Source organism: Scyliorhinus canicula, chromosome 16 (assembly GCF_902713615.1).
Source record: "Scyliorhinus canicula chromosome 16, sScyCan1.1, whole genome shotgun sequence".
NCBI lineage: Eukaryota > Metazoa > Chordata > Chondrichthyes > Carcharhiniformes > Scyliorhinidae > Scyliorhinus > Scyliorhinus canicula.
The window spans coordinates 112,251,802-112,266,162 of record NC_052161.1 but is presented as its reverse complement, the minus strand read 5'-3'; positions in this window follow the sequence as shown (position 1 = coordinate 112,266,162).

The window sequence follows — 14,361 nt, the reverse complement described above, 5'->3', positions numbered from 1 at the left end:
GAAACTGAACTGGACTAGCCACATAAATACTGTGGCTACAAGAGCAGATCAGAGGCTAGGGGACCTGTGGCAAGTAACTCACCTCCTGCCACCCCAAAGCTTGTCCACAATCTACAAGACACAAGTTAGGAGCCTGGATGAGTGTGGCTCTTACAACACTCAAGAAGTCTGACATCATCCAGGGCAAAGTGACTCCCTTGATTGGCACCCCATCCACAAACATCCACTCTCTGCCACCAATGCACATTAACAGCAGTGTATACCGTCTACAAGATGCACTGCAGAACTCATCAAGGTTCCTTCGGCAGCAACTTCCAAACCCACCTGCACAACCATCTAGAAGGACACTGGCACCAGATACATGGGAACCCCACCACCTGGAATTTCCCCTCCACGTCACTCGCCATCCTGACTTGGAAATATATTGCCGTTCCTTCACTGTCGCTGGGTCAAAATCCTCGAACACCTTCTCGAACAGCACTCTGGGTGTATCTACACCACATGGGCTGCAGTGGCTCAAGAAGGTAGCTCATCACCACTTTCTGAAGGGCAACTGGGGATAGGCAATAAATGCTGGCCTGGCCAGCGATGCCCACAGCTCTTCGATGAATTAAAAATAAAATCTAAACCCTGTCAAATACTGAAACCGGGCTTATTGATCAGGAGCAGCCAACTGATGGGAAGAATGCCGTGAGGCATGCTATAATTGTCTGCCAAAACACAGGTAGCATGTCGGCAAAACTGTAGTATAAAGAGCTGAGAAAATGGTAAGAAAATGTTAAAATATTTAAGAAATAAATATGGAATTGGAATAAAACGTAACCCAATGGGAAGGCAGAGGGGATGAGTGAAGACATGAATAATGTAGTGTGTATTGTGTTACTACATTGATTACAAGATGGATGACCAAATGGCACAACCTTTAATCTCATCTCCTTTAATTGCCCAACCTATTCTCTGCTGGGTATGACAGTTCACATTATTGCTTAATTGTCATTAAGCTGAAAGGTTAGTTATATTTAGAGTCATTTTTTATATCCTGCTGGGTAAGCTGCTCTGCCACAAATTGGATGTGGTTCCCCTTTACTTTGCAACAGTTTAACTTGACAGTAAGGATCCCTTTGCACACATTCCTACCATTTATATATAACTAATCACTCAGTAGGGGACTCGCAGAACTCATTAAATATTCATTATTGCTAAGATGATACTACATTTTCTCTTTCATCCTGTTCCTCCTCTCACATCCCAACATTGAAATGCCAAAACCCAGATATACGTTACACGGAGCTTGATTCTGTTCAATTCTAACAGTTCTTGAACGTTTTATATATATATATGTTTTATATATATATATTTATTCATTTTAAAGTGGTTGAGTGAACAGCATCAATAACAGTGTATGCGTACTGTGTTACCAAATTGATTACAAGTTGGATGATCCCTTTGCTATTTAAACGAGATGTTTGCTTCAAATTGGATGTCAGGTGGATAGAGAGAACCTATTTCTGCTGGCTATGTACTCCCAGGATCAGGAAGCATCATCTAAAAATTAGAGGCAGGCCTTTCAGGAGTAAAGTTTGAAAACACATCAACGGGCGCCACGGTGGCGCAATGGTTGGCACTGCTGCCTCACAGCGCTGAGGAGCCGGGTTTGATCCTGGCCCCGGGTCTGATCCTGGCCCCGGGTCACTGCCCGTGTGGAGTTTGCACATTCTCCCCGTGTTTGCCTAGGTCTCACCCCCACTACCCAAAACATGTGCAGGGTAGGTGGATTGGCCGCGCTAATTGGAAATTTTTTTAAAAAAATGAAATCACATCTACAGCAAAAAGATGGTAGTTGGAACTCTTTTCTGCAAAGGTCAATTGTTAACTTTTATTCTGAGATTTAAAGGTATTTGTTAATCAAAGATATCAAGAGCCAGGTGCTACATTACAGATCAGTTGAGATCTCACTGAACAGCAGAACAAGCTTGAGGGGCTGAATGGCCTCATTCTGGTTCTGTGTTCCCAAAAAGGTGAATTTTTGTGCTTATCAAGGTGAGATTAAGGCTACATTGTTCCATCGAGCTCTCCCAGGTTAAGCAAAGCACTGCCACTCCCACAGTGAGGGATTTACAGGTTAGAAGGTTAGATAAAAAGTAAACCTCAATACTGTATGTTCATGGAATACATTTGTGTAAGGCAGATACAAAGTAAACCTCTATCTGAACCATTACCAACAATGTAGCCCAACCCCATTATTAGATGAGGGCCATTTGAGACAGCTCCTACAAGGATTGCCTGCACAATATTGACACAATCCAACAAATCCTCTGCCAACCAGCAGTGGAATCTTGTGGAGGCGGGGGGGGGGGGGGGGGGGGGGAAGGGGGGAGGAGGGGGGGGGTCGGGGAGGGGTGTCAGCAGCAAGGGCAGGAGGGTGGCTCTCCGTGGGCTCCCATGTCCTCCACCTAATGTCTGCTCCCTCAATCAGACACCGAGAGCCTTTGAATGAGGGGCATCCCCAGGTGCCCGCAAGCAAATATGCCGGGGATTGTTTGTCATGCTCCCCGGATGGCGAACAATGTCCACCATTGAGTTAGTAACAGTGGTGGTGGGATGAGATCCTTAAGTGGCCATTAGCTGCCCATATAAGAGCCTCAATTGGCGGTGATCATTCACAGGCCTCCCTGCCACAGATTTAATCAGGATGGAAGCGGGACAGCAACCAGGTCCCCGTCCCCCTCCATCCCACCTGATTAAACGCCCCCCCCCCCCACTCCATCACTGCCACCAACCTACCACAAGAGAGGGCACAAGATTCCACTCTAGCTCCTATAAGACCGTCAGACCACTTAATGCATATTAGATTCGATGAAGAGTAAAATTAATTCTCCCACCAATGAGCTGATTTCAGTCTCAGCATTGGAGGGCCCCCTACTGCCCCAGCTCATATTTCCCCCATTCCTACGTTCGACTCACAGCTTCTGAGTGATGTGGTGGCAATTAAGATTGAACAAGTGTTGGTTTCTGCGCTATGCCCGCCGCCCACCGGCAATTAGATTGAGGCTGACCAGGCTCAATTCACACAGGACCTTTGCAACCAGTTGAGAGAGCGAGGCAACGTTTATCCCATCATCTCATCAGTCTGGGCTGGGTTTGAAACCACCTCCAATGATGTAAGACGCAATTACTGTGGCTGGATTGAGCTACTGAAGTCATTAGAAATGTGATAAGTTTACGCAGTTTGTGACAGCAGCCTCTGTGAAAAGGACCCAATAATAGGAAGCGAGCTGGAGTTGGCTGTTAAAGTCAGGCCCATTGCCACACTTGCAGTGGATTGCTGTGTTAATGCACCTTTAACCATTAGGTTTAGCCGGACCTGCCAATCATTCAACAGAAATGCAGCAGGAATCTTCTTTTCATTCCTTTGCTGTCAGACGTTGTCATGAAGCGTAAAATCTGGCAATAAGGAACATTTTTGAAAAATAATACGTTCTTAGCAGGGTGAGGGATGTCAATGCTGGGAAATGGAACATGTTTCAGCATCAAACACTCTCATGTCAGCCAATACACAGCGAAAAAACACTCTCAATTCCAGTCCCCAAATGACACATAACCGCAGCCTCAGAGCCCCCTGTCTCCAGTGCACCAGTTGGTGATTTTTCCTCCCCAATTCCCACACCAATAATCATCATGAATTCTTTGAACGAGATTGCCAATTAACAGCGAACAAGGTGAAATAGAGTCCTGTATTTATGTAACACTTCACAACATCTCTGTAGCAAATCACTAAGAACTGATTGTTTTGTTTTGAAGTGCAGTGACGGCTGTTATGTAGGGGCACGCATGGCCCACTGATACACACAGTAAGATCCCACAAGCAACAATGAGGGAGATAATCAAATGCACTGGCTTTTGGAGGTGTTTGCTGAGGCAAAGAAGCTCGGAAGCTCCACACTCATCTTTGGATGGCACCATGGCATACACAGTATGTGCCTGAACTAGCACCCTCTCTGAAGTACAGCACCTCTAGCAATATGGCACCTTCTCTGTCACACACTGAAGGTTATGTTACATTCAGTTTGGAGCTCGAAGCTTCCAATTCCAGATGTGAGATCATCTTGAGGCAAATAGTTGTGTGGTGGGACTATATGCTGATTAAGAATTGGCCGACACTTTCCTTCACTAAGGCAAAGATTTCCAGTATGTGTATCTAAGTTGTAGGTGGTGACGACGCCTTAATCATAGAATCCCTACAATGCAGAAGGAGGCCATTCGGCCCATCGGGTTTGTACCAACCCACTGAAAGAGCATCCTACCTAGGCCCACGCTCTCACCCTATCCCCGTAACCCCACCTAACCTTTTGGATATTAAGGGGCAATTTTAGAATGACCAATCCACCTAATCAGTATCTTTGGACTATGGGAGGAAACCAGAGTACCCCGAGGGAACCCACACATTCACGGGGAGAACGTGCAAACTCCACACAGACAGTGATCCAAGGCTGGAATTGAACCCGGTTCCCATGCCCTGTGAGGCAGCAGTGCTAACCACTGTGTCACCGTGCCACCGCTGGAATCGAACCCGCGCTGTTGGCCTCGCAACATGAACCGCTGCTCCCACCCCCCCTTTAGAAATAAAAGCTTGCTTTGGGTTATTTGGACTTGTCTTCTGTAAACCACTTATCCGGTCTCCCAAAATCCAGAAGGACCCAAAAAACCGGCAATTTGAAATTGGCACATGAACCCCTTTATTCGATTCTACTCATTCTGTGATATTTTGTGATCTTGGTTTCAGGAAAGGCTCTACTGTCCCTCTTCCTCCAGCTTTCAACTTATTCTGACGAAGAATGACTGACAGCTGACCTTGTCAAAGAAGTCTGGGAGTGTTATTTCTGTCACAATTGGCGCTGCAGGGAAAATACTGGGGGCGCGATCTACCAACTGCGTCCCCCTCAAACATGGGGCGCGACACAGCCAGTAGATGCCGGGGGAGGCCACTTCCAGGATTTACCTGGCTCGCCATGCCTCTCGAGACCTAACGGGACATCACGATCTGAATCCCGCCCGCCATTGCCACTCTCCCTATCTTTTCCTTTTAATTCCAATTTGGGCAGCACGGTAGCATAGTGGTTAGCACAGTTGCTTCACAGCTCCAGGGTCGCAGGTTTGATTCCTGGCTGGGTCACTGTCTGTGCGGAGTCTGCACATCCTCCCCGTGTCTGCGTGGGTTTAGTGTCCAAAAAGGTTAAGTGGGGGTTGCTGGGTTACGGGGATAGGGTAGATACATGGGCTTGAGTAGGGTACTCTTTGTAAGGGCTGGTGCAGATTCGATGGGCCGAACGGCCTCCTTCTGCACTGTAAACTCTATGATTCTATGAGTTGAAAGTCTGCCTTTGTACACCACTAAGAGAAGAGAATTGGAATTGGAGGAGACGCAGGCTTCCCGTGGAGCTTCAGTGGCTCACCAACTATAATGAGATGAGAGCACAATGGGAGGAGACTGTTTGTAAGTTTATTTTTCTTGCTTTATGCATTAGACGTATTTTTCTATTATAAGTACAGGACTCAAAATCTGTAAAATTCGGCATAGGTCCAATCCCGAATTTCCCGGATACGGATCATTTTACTGTTCCTATGCTTCACAGAGAGGAAATAATGAAGTTTTTACATCAATAGTCCATTATGGAAATAACTGCTAGAGAATTGCACCAAAATTGATAGCATTGTGGAATGTGGTCCATCCATGTGTGTCAGAGCTGTGTGTTAAAGGGGCACTGTGTGTCTCAGGATTGGGGAATTGGCCTTGCTACAAAACTGGCATGAAAATTCCTTCTAACTTCATGCAGCAGCAGACGTCACACATGCTTAAGACAAGGAACGTCATGGTTACTGTATTTGACTTTGGATTTTGGGTGACTGACTGATGGACCATGTTGATTAGATGCCCAATCTCGTGGTTAAAAAGCCCCTGGGGGCTTCATTTAAATTTAGCAGTCAAGTTGCTCCTCGATTGACGCCACAAGATTGGGCCAAGGCAGCCATCATCAAGTTAAGTTGTGGGGAAATCATGATTGTAGAGGATGGGGTCCATGGGCTGGAAAAGCCCCCTCAAGCCCACAAGAATAACTTGATGCTTACATTTGGTGGTGGGCCTCTCCAGTTCCATCACCTGTGGAACTAGTTGGAGTGTGCAGCCAGCCAGTGCCTATCCAAAATGGCAACCAATGCCTATACGTCATGGGATCCTGACTTCCATGTTAAAAAAAGGCCCCTATTACTGAACAGGCAGCCGCTTTGCCCCTTTCATAGAATCGTAGAATCATAGAATTTACAATATAGAAGGAGGCCATTTGGCCCATTGAGCCTGCACCGGCCCTTGGAAAGAGCACCCTACTTCAACCCACATGTCCACCCTATCCCTGTAACCCAGTAACCCCACCTAACCTTGTTGGACAGTGAGGGCAATTTAGCATGACCGATCCACCTAACCTGCACATCTTTGGACTGTGGGAGGGGACCGGAGCACCCGGAGGATACCCACGCAGACACGGGGAGAACGTGCAGACTCCGCACAGACATTGACCCAGCCGGGAATTGAACCTGGGACCCTGGAGCTGTGAAGCAACAGTGCTAACCACTGTGCTACTGTGTCGCCCTTTCAGAATGAAGATGGCAGCATTTCAGATAATGGGACAGTGAGACTACCCATCTCAATGTGAGGCCCTTGTTTTGCTGTTAATGCTAGACATAAAGATAGTTAAAAAGTGGATGCATTATTGAGCTATTAAACCAATACCCTTGGCTGTTAAGATTGATGGTGAAGATTCAGAGAAAAGTAGGGAGTTCTACCAGCGACTTGACCATCAACACAACCTCAACCAACATCACGAAAAATTGACTACCTTATTAATCATCTCATTTGCTGCTGTGGGACGATGCTGTACATTTTGTACAACTTTGGCCTCCTTATCTAAGGAAGGATATACCTGCCATAGAGGGAGTGCAATGAAGGTTCACTAGACTGATCCCTGGGGTGGCAGAATTGAGGAGATTGGGTCCATATTCTCTAAAGTTTAGAAAAATGAGATTGGCGCATACAAAATTCTTACAGGGTTCGACAGGGATGCGGGATGAATGTCTCCCCTGGCTGGTGGGTCCAGAATTTGGGGAGACTTGTCTCAGAATAAGAGGTGGGCCATTTAGGACTGAGGTGAGGAATGATTTATTCACGCATAGGGTGTTGAATCTTTGGAATTCTCCACCCCAGAGGGCTGTGGAGGCTCAGTCAGTGAGTAGGTTGCAAACAAAGCTTGATAATTTCAGGACGGTCATTTGGTGTTATAGAACTTGAGTAATGCTGAAGAAAGAGACACATTGTCAAAGCTTTTCAACTTGCACTAATCAGGACAGATTGCGTTAAGAATTACACTGACAACAAATTTAAGGTTATCAGTCAGGCTCACAGTGTGGCACACTTACATATGCTAGAAGCTACATATATCCACACACAGGAGCCTGTCCTTTGCAAACAAAAAGGGCATGTTCACGCATTGCACCTTTTTTAATTAAACAAAAGCTTGGGAGATAGCCATTTGCTAGTTCAGTCCCCATGGCAATACCTTTTTAAAATAAATTTAGTGTACCCCATTATTTTTTTCCAATTAAGGGGCAATTTAGCATGGCCAATCCACCTAACCTGCACATCTTTGGGCTGTGGGGGTGAAACCCACACAGACATGGGGAGAATGTGCAAACTCCACACAGCCAGTGACCTAGGGCTGGGATTCGAACCCGGGTTCCCAGCACCGCAGTCCCAGTGCTAACCACTGCGACACATGCCGCCCTGGCAATACCTTGATCAATCAGAGTTAACCTGCCCGGTTTGAATTTAAACAATGGCTTAGCAGTTAACTGTTCCCTGATACATTATTTATGGCAACACCTCTATGAATTAGATTCTACTCACCAACTCATCAGCACTCTTTGCTCATACAGTTTAAATTGTTGTTCCCTTTGAGATTTGATTTTCTTGCGAATCTGTCCGATGAGTGTAAGATGAAAAGCTTTGACAACATGTCTCTTTTGTCAGCAAGCTTGCTGGATATTAAAGATATCAAGGGATATGAGGGTAGTGTGGATAAACGGTGTTGAGGACGAAGATCAGCCATGATCTAGTTGAATGGTGGAGCAGGATCAAGGGGCCAAATGGCCTACTCCTGCTCCTCTGTCCTATGTTCCTACTGTGTGAAAACAGGCTGCCATGTTGGCATGTTGATAAATAGTAGTAACATGCACCTCAAAAGTAATCAATTGACTGTTTTGAGAAATTCTGAGGCTTTGATAAGGTACAACATAAATGCGTTTTTTATTTCCAACTTTTAACGTGCCCTTTAAAATAAAAAAAGGGCTATAAATGTTCTGCATAAATATCTGTTGTTCAATGGGCAAATGTATAATGCCCATTGAGTTACTGAGCATGGATTGATTACCGATCTTTGCTGAGTTAGCTGCTGGACCATGAAGAACAATGATGATTATTATTCAGCTGCACACATACTGCCACATGAAAATATGGCAATTATTGATAATCCCAAACTGACCCGTTAAATCTGTAAAAAGCAAATGAAAATTCCCTGGGATTTTTCATTCACACGATACGGTGGCCTGCAGTTCCTGATTGAACAAGGAAGTATAGAGCAATTTTCAGTTACAGCAGTGTTCCTTTCCTATTCCTTCCTGCATATTTTTTCTCCTCTGCTGAATACGCTAACTTTTGATGGACTATGTTTCCATGGTTGCATTATTATGTCCAGGTGAATATCCTGCATGTAAGATTATAGATAATGTCTGTCAGCACAGCAATTTGCAGCTCCATAACACCTTTGATCTAGCTCAGTTGGCTGGACAGCTGGTTTGTGATGCAGAGCGAGACCAACAATATAGTTCAGTTCCCGTACCGGCTGAGGTTATTCATTAAGGCCCTGCCTCTTCAACCTTTCCCCTTTACCTGAGGGGCAATGAACCTCAGGTTAAAGCACAACCAGTTGGTTCTCCCTGTTAAAGGGGACTATGGTGACTTTATTTTACTTTTACATCCCAATAAGGCACGGTAGCATGGTGGTTAGCATCAATGCTTCACAGCTCCAGGGTCCCAGGGGGGAGGGGGGGGGGGGAGGGGGGAGGGGGGGGGGGAGGGGGGAGGGGGGGGGGAGGGGGGAGGGGGGAGGGGTTGTTGGTTTACTGGTAAAGGGTGCCCAATTCTCTTTATTTCCAATTAACGGGCAATTTAGCATGGTCAATCCACCCAGCCTGCACATCTTTGGGCTGTGGGTGTGAGACCCACATAGACACAGGGAGAATGTGCAAACTCCACACAGACAGAGGCCCGGGGCCGGGATCGAACCTGGGTCCTCAGCGTTGTGAGGCAGTAGTGCTAACCACTGCACCACCGTGCCAGCCCGCATTTATATAGCAACTTTAACATAGAAAACATCACAAAGTGTTTTACAGAAAGGGAACAGGGTAAAGAAATATAGTTTAAAGAATACATAATGTGAACGCATAGCGATAGTGTGAGAGATGGGAGAGGTAAATAAAGATTGGTTGAATAGCTGGGTTCTGAGAAAGTTTTTAAGATTAAAAGTGAAGCAGAGAGGCAGAAGGATTTAGGTAGAAAATTTAAGAGAGGAAGAGTGAGGTGACTTTGCTCTTTCACTGATGGTGGGGTGAAAGAGGGGGGAAGAAAAGAAGTGGGAATCTTGGCAGGCTAAATGATGGGGAAAGGATAGGAAATAGGTTACAGAAATAGTGTGAGAAAAACTAATGGAGGGATTTGAAGTCAAGGATGAAGATTTTAATTTTAACACACTAGGTGAGCAGGGATAGTGTTGGTCAGCCAGAACAAGATTGATTAGTGAGAAAGAGTTAATCCTGGGTGGGATAGGTGCCCTTAATTCTATTGACATCCTCCAAAGAAAGGATGTTGTTATGGGAACCCACATGGTTCCTTTTTGTAGGATATGTTGCAGTTTCTTTGTTCCAGTCCTCCTCAGGTCTCTATTCCGTTTTCTCCAGTGGTTGAACAATGTATCAGTGTTGCTTCCTGTTTGCACCCGGAGGTAGACAATTCAACTAATTTGGCTTCAAGTTCCTCGCCCCCCCCTTCCTTTACATTCATGCAGTCCATTTCTAAATCTCCGCTTTCCATCCCCAGCTTCTGTATCATCATCTCTCGAATAGAAGGGCCACTGATGTCTAACCATCTCAACTATACTTCTTCCACCCTACACCCCCTCCCTGTAAGGGTGCAATTCCATTCACCCGTTTTTTCTGTCTCCATTGCATTAGCTCTGACAATGTGACTTTCCACATCATAGCTCCCGAAATGTCCTGAGTTCTCCTCAGCTGCTGATTCACTCCAGTTTAGTAGCCAATGCCCTCAAGCACGTTTGTTTAATTTCCCACACTTCCTTTTCCTTCCAAGACCATCACTGGGGCCCCCGTGTAGTCACCTTCCATCTCATCATCCTTTATATTTTGACAGAGCATCCTCCACCGTTTCACCACCTCCAATATAATTCTATCACTGAACACATCTTGTTCTCCTCTCACGTTTCTCTTACACCCTGGATTATTCATCCACCACCCCTCCGATATATTGTTTTTCCCCGAGCACCTTCTAATTTCAGATGTAACACCCACTTTCCCACCTCCTCCCTTCCCACTCTACAAGACCTCTAACTCTCCTTCCCAATGAGGTAGCAATTTACTTGTATATCTTCCAACATTGTAAGCTATACTGTATTTGGTGCTTACGATGTGCTACCTTCCCAACAAGGGGGACAACTGAGAAGAAGGAAAGGAGGAGAATGGAATGGTTAACTGTTTAGAACTTTTATCAATTACAAACATAAAGACACCCCACGGCTAGAGTAATCTATGTATAACACTTAATGAATTCCCCCTTAACTGGTCCAATTCAAAAACATAATTCCATCAACGAAAGCAAACTATGGGCGCGATTCTCTGCTCCCCACGCCGGGTGGGAGAATCGTAGGAGGGCCAGGCGAATCACACTACGCCGCCCTGGCACCCCCCACGATTCTCCCCCCCCCCCCCGCTCGGAGAATCGGTGCTTGCCGTTTTTACTGGCGACCGGCGATTCTCCGGCCCGGATGGGCCGAGCGGCCTGACGACCCCGACCGGTTCACGCTGGCGGCAACCACACCTGGTCGCTGCCGGCATGAACATCACACGACAGGTAAGTGTGGGGTCTGTGGGGGGCGGAGAGAGGATCGAGCACCACGGGCGTGCTCGTGAGGTGACTGGCCCGCGATCGGTGCCCACCGATCGTCGGGCCGGCGTCTCTAAGAGACGCACTCTTTCCCCTCCGCTGCCCCGCAAGATCAAGCCGCCACGTCTTGCGGGGCAGCGGAGGGGAAGATGGCAACCGCGCATGCGCGGGTTGGAGCCGGCCAACCTGCGCATGCGCGGCTGACGTCACTTAGGCGGCGCCGGCTGCATCATTCTCGGCGCGCCGCTTTGACGCAAGTGTCAAGGCCGGGGGGGGGGGAGAATAGGGGGCGAGGAGTGGCCACCGAGGCCGGAGTGAAACACTCCGGGTTTCACTCCGGCGTCGGCCGTTGCGGAGAATTGCGCCCTATATCTTTTAAGGTTCCAAAGCAGGTAGCTATAATCACTGAGTTTTCTTTCCGGAACAACTCTTTAAAATGAAAATAGAGTAAGACAAGCCAAAGCACCTATTTTCTCTGTCTGTAGTCCACAGCAGTTAAAACGAAAATGAAAACGAAAAACAGCTCACAGAGCCACAACCCAGCTCCACCCACACAATGACATCACTGAAGCCATGCGATAAGACAAAAACCTTTCTTAAAGGGACACTCCCATGTCATATTGGCAACACTTGTTTTCCAACATGGATAGACTGACTTACCCTTTCCTATCTCTGTGCTGTTGTGGTTCATGGCCCTATGACCTGCTTTCCTGCTCTGCCTGAAATCAGCTAATTGAACACAGACAAGGGATCCAACCTGGTTCCACATGGCTCAAACCCATTTCTCATTATGGTATTACCAAACTGAGCCATTGAGGAAGCCCCTGCACTTTGGTCCAAAGAACATCCCTAATCCTGAACGTACTTGGGCCTGAATTTCACTTCAGTGCTTCCTCAGACTAATATGTGGTTATGCACGGCAGCAGGGCCGGTTTTAAGCCTATTTGACCAATTTCATCAAATTGGGCCCCACACCTTAAGGGGGCCCCGCGCCAGCGGCGACAGAGTTACCGTTTGAAGCCTTTTCTGTATTCTAAGAGGAACTATAGGGTAGTTTTTACTTTTGGGGAACGCACCGCATTACCGTCGACAAATCCTTCAGCCCTGCGCCGCCAAATCCTTCCGCCCGGGTAAGTAAGTTTCAAAATTTTAGTATATCAAGCATTTAATGTTTTTTTTGGTTAAAGACGAGCATACTACGCGAAATATAAACATACATAAATTTTTAGTTTTGTAGAGTAGGGGCCCCGCCATCACTTTTCTAATTGGGCCCGCAATTCCTAGCACCGGCCCTGCACGGCAGCTTCTAATAGCTTATTGAACAATAAATCACTGGTCAACTGCACCTACATAACTCACTCATCTTTTATACCCGATAACAATAGATAGTTTCCTATTTCTAGGTAAACCACTGTGCATCCTTTAATCTTAAAAAAAAAACTTTTTGCCTTTCCATCCATCAATAGTCGTACACAAGATATCAAGCAGCAGATAAAGAGTGGGGCAGGATTAATACACAATGTTCCTGATGCTTTCCCATGAGTGTAGCCTCACCCTGTCTATGTCTATCTCCTTATCCGAACACTGCAGCTGTTCAAAGGAGATTCTCATAGCCAGCTATTTGTTATGCATTAGATTGGCTGTTGCGTGGCCTGTATTACTTGCAATACAGGAAACAGAAGGATAAGAATCTCCTTTCAGTTGCCTTGTTTTTTTCACTCCCCTGACAAATCACTCGGCGTATTTGTGAATCCCAGGCTGCCATTCAGTAACTAGTCAGTATTCTCCATTTTCATTGCAGACCGTTATCCCTTCACAATCTTGCTAATAACACGAGGGGAGAAAATCCTGCCCCTCACCTGCCATTGGGGGAAAGAGAGAAGATCAATATATCATGTAATAGCTCAGCTTAGGTCACTTCCTTCGACCGGTTCTGAGTGGGGGAGTTACCAGATGTCCCTGTTGGCTGGGATTACCGTACTGGTCAGCACCTGATTCACCTGACCCATACTCTTTCCCACAAGTTGTAATACGGCATCAATCGATTGCCAGTCAGGTTCTCATGGCTGCTCTGATCTAACGGGTTCGTCAGAAACTAGTACAGAGTTTTGACTAACTTAGGAGAAAAGTTTTAATGCTTTACTTTCAGTGTACAAACACTACAAAGAGCCCTTCTTGTAGGCCATGTTTATACAGGACGAACGTGACTCCTGGCATTTTGCTTGATTGCCTTTGGGATCCACAATTAAATGGGAATTCTGGGCATTTAAAAAATATATTTTTTGGGGACCTGGGTTTTGCTAACTTGTTGCCCATCCCTTATTGCCCTTGAGGGGGCAGGTAAATGTCAGCCACATTGCTGTGGGCTTGGAGTCACATGTAGGCCTTCCCTAAAGGACATTAGTGAACCAGATCAGTTTTTACAACAATGGTCATGATTTGACTTGTAATTCCAGATTTTTATTGAATTCAAATGACACCATGAGCTGTGATTGATTTCAAACCCGGATTCCCAGACCATTATCACCAGCCTCTGGATACCAGCCCAGTGACAATGCCACTAGACCACTGCCTCCCCAGTATGGTTACTTAAGTGTATCTGCTACAACATGATCTCCTGTAATCCCAAGGATATCCGTACACCAATGCATGTCTTGTTTTACCTTTGTAGTAATCCAAAAAATGATTATGCCTTGCAGGTGTGAATATCATTAGGGAAGCGGCAGTAAGATAAATGAGACAATTAATAGGGAGGTAATGGGTATATGGCTAATTGAATTAAGCTAAAGAAACAGCAGAAATAAAATAACAGAACAGTGACCAGAGGCAACAATGGTCTCATGGGAACCTTACGAGGCTACTTCATTTAAATATGATCTTTAGTAAGGGAGGATTGTTGTGTTGCTTCATGATAAGAGGAGGGGGTGGGGCGAGAGTTGGGGAGGAGTCAGATGCCTTTAGCTGGAAACATTAGGCAGTCAAGAATAATACTACAAAGGCGACAGCTTCTACACCTATTCCCTGCCGGAATGGCAGGAGGATTTTCCGGCCTTCGATCCGATTTCCTCATGGCTAGGCAT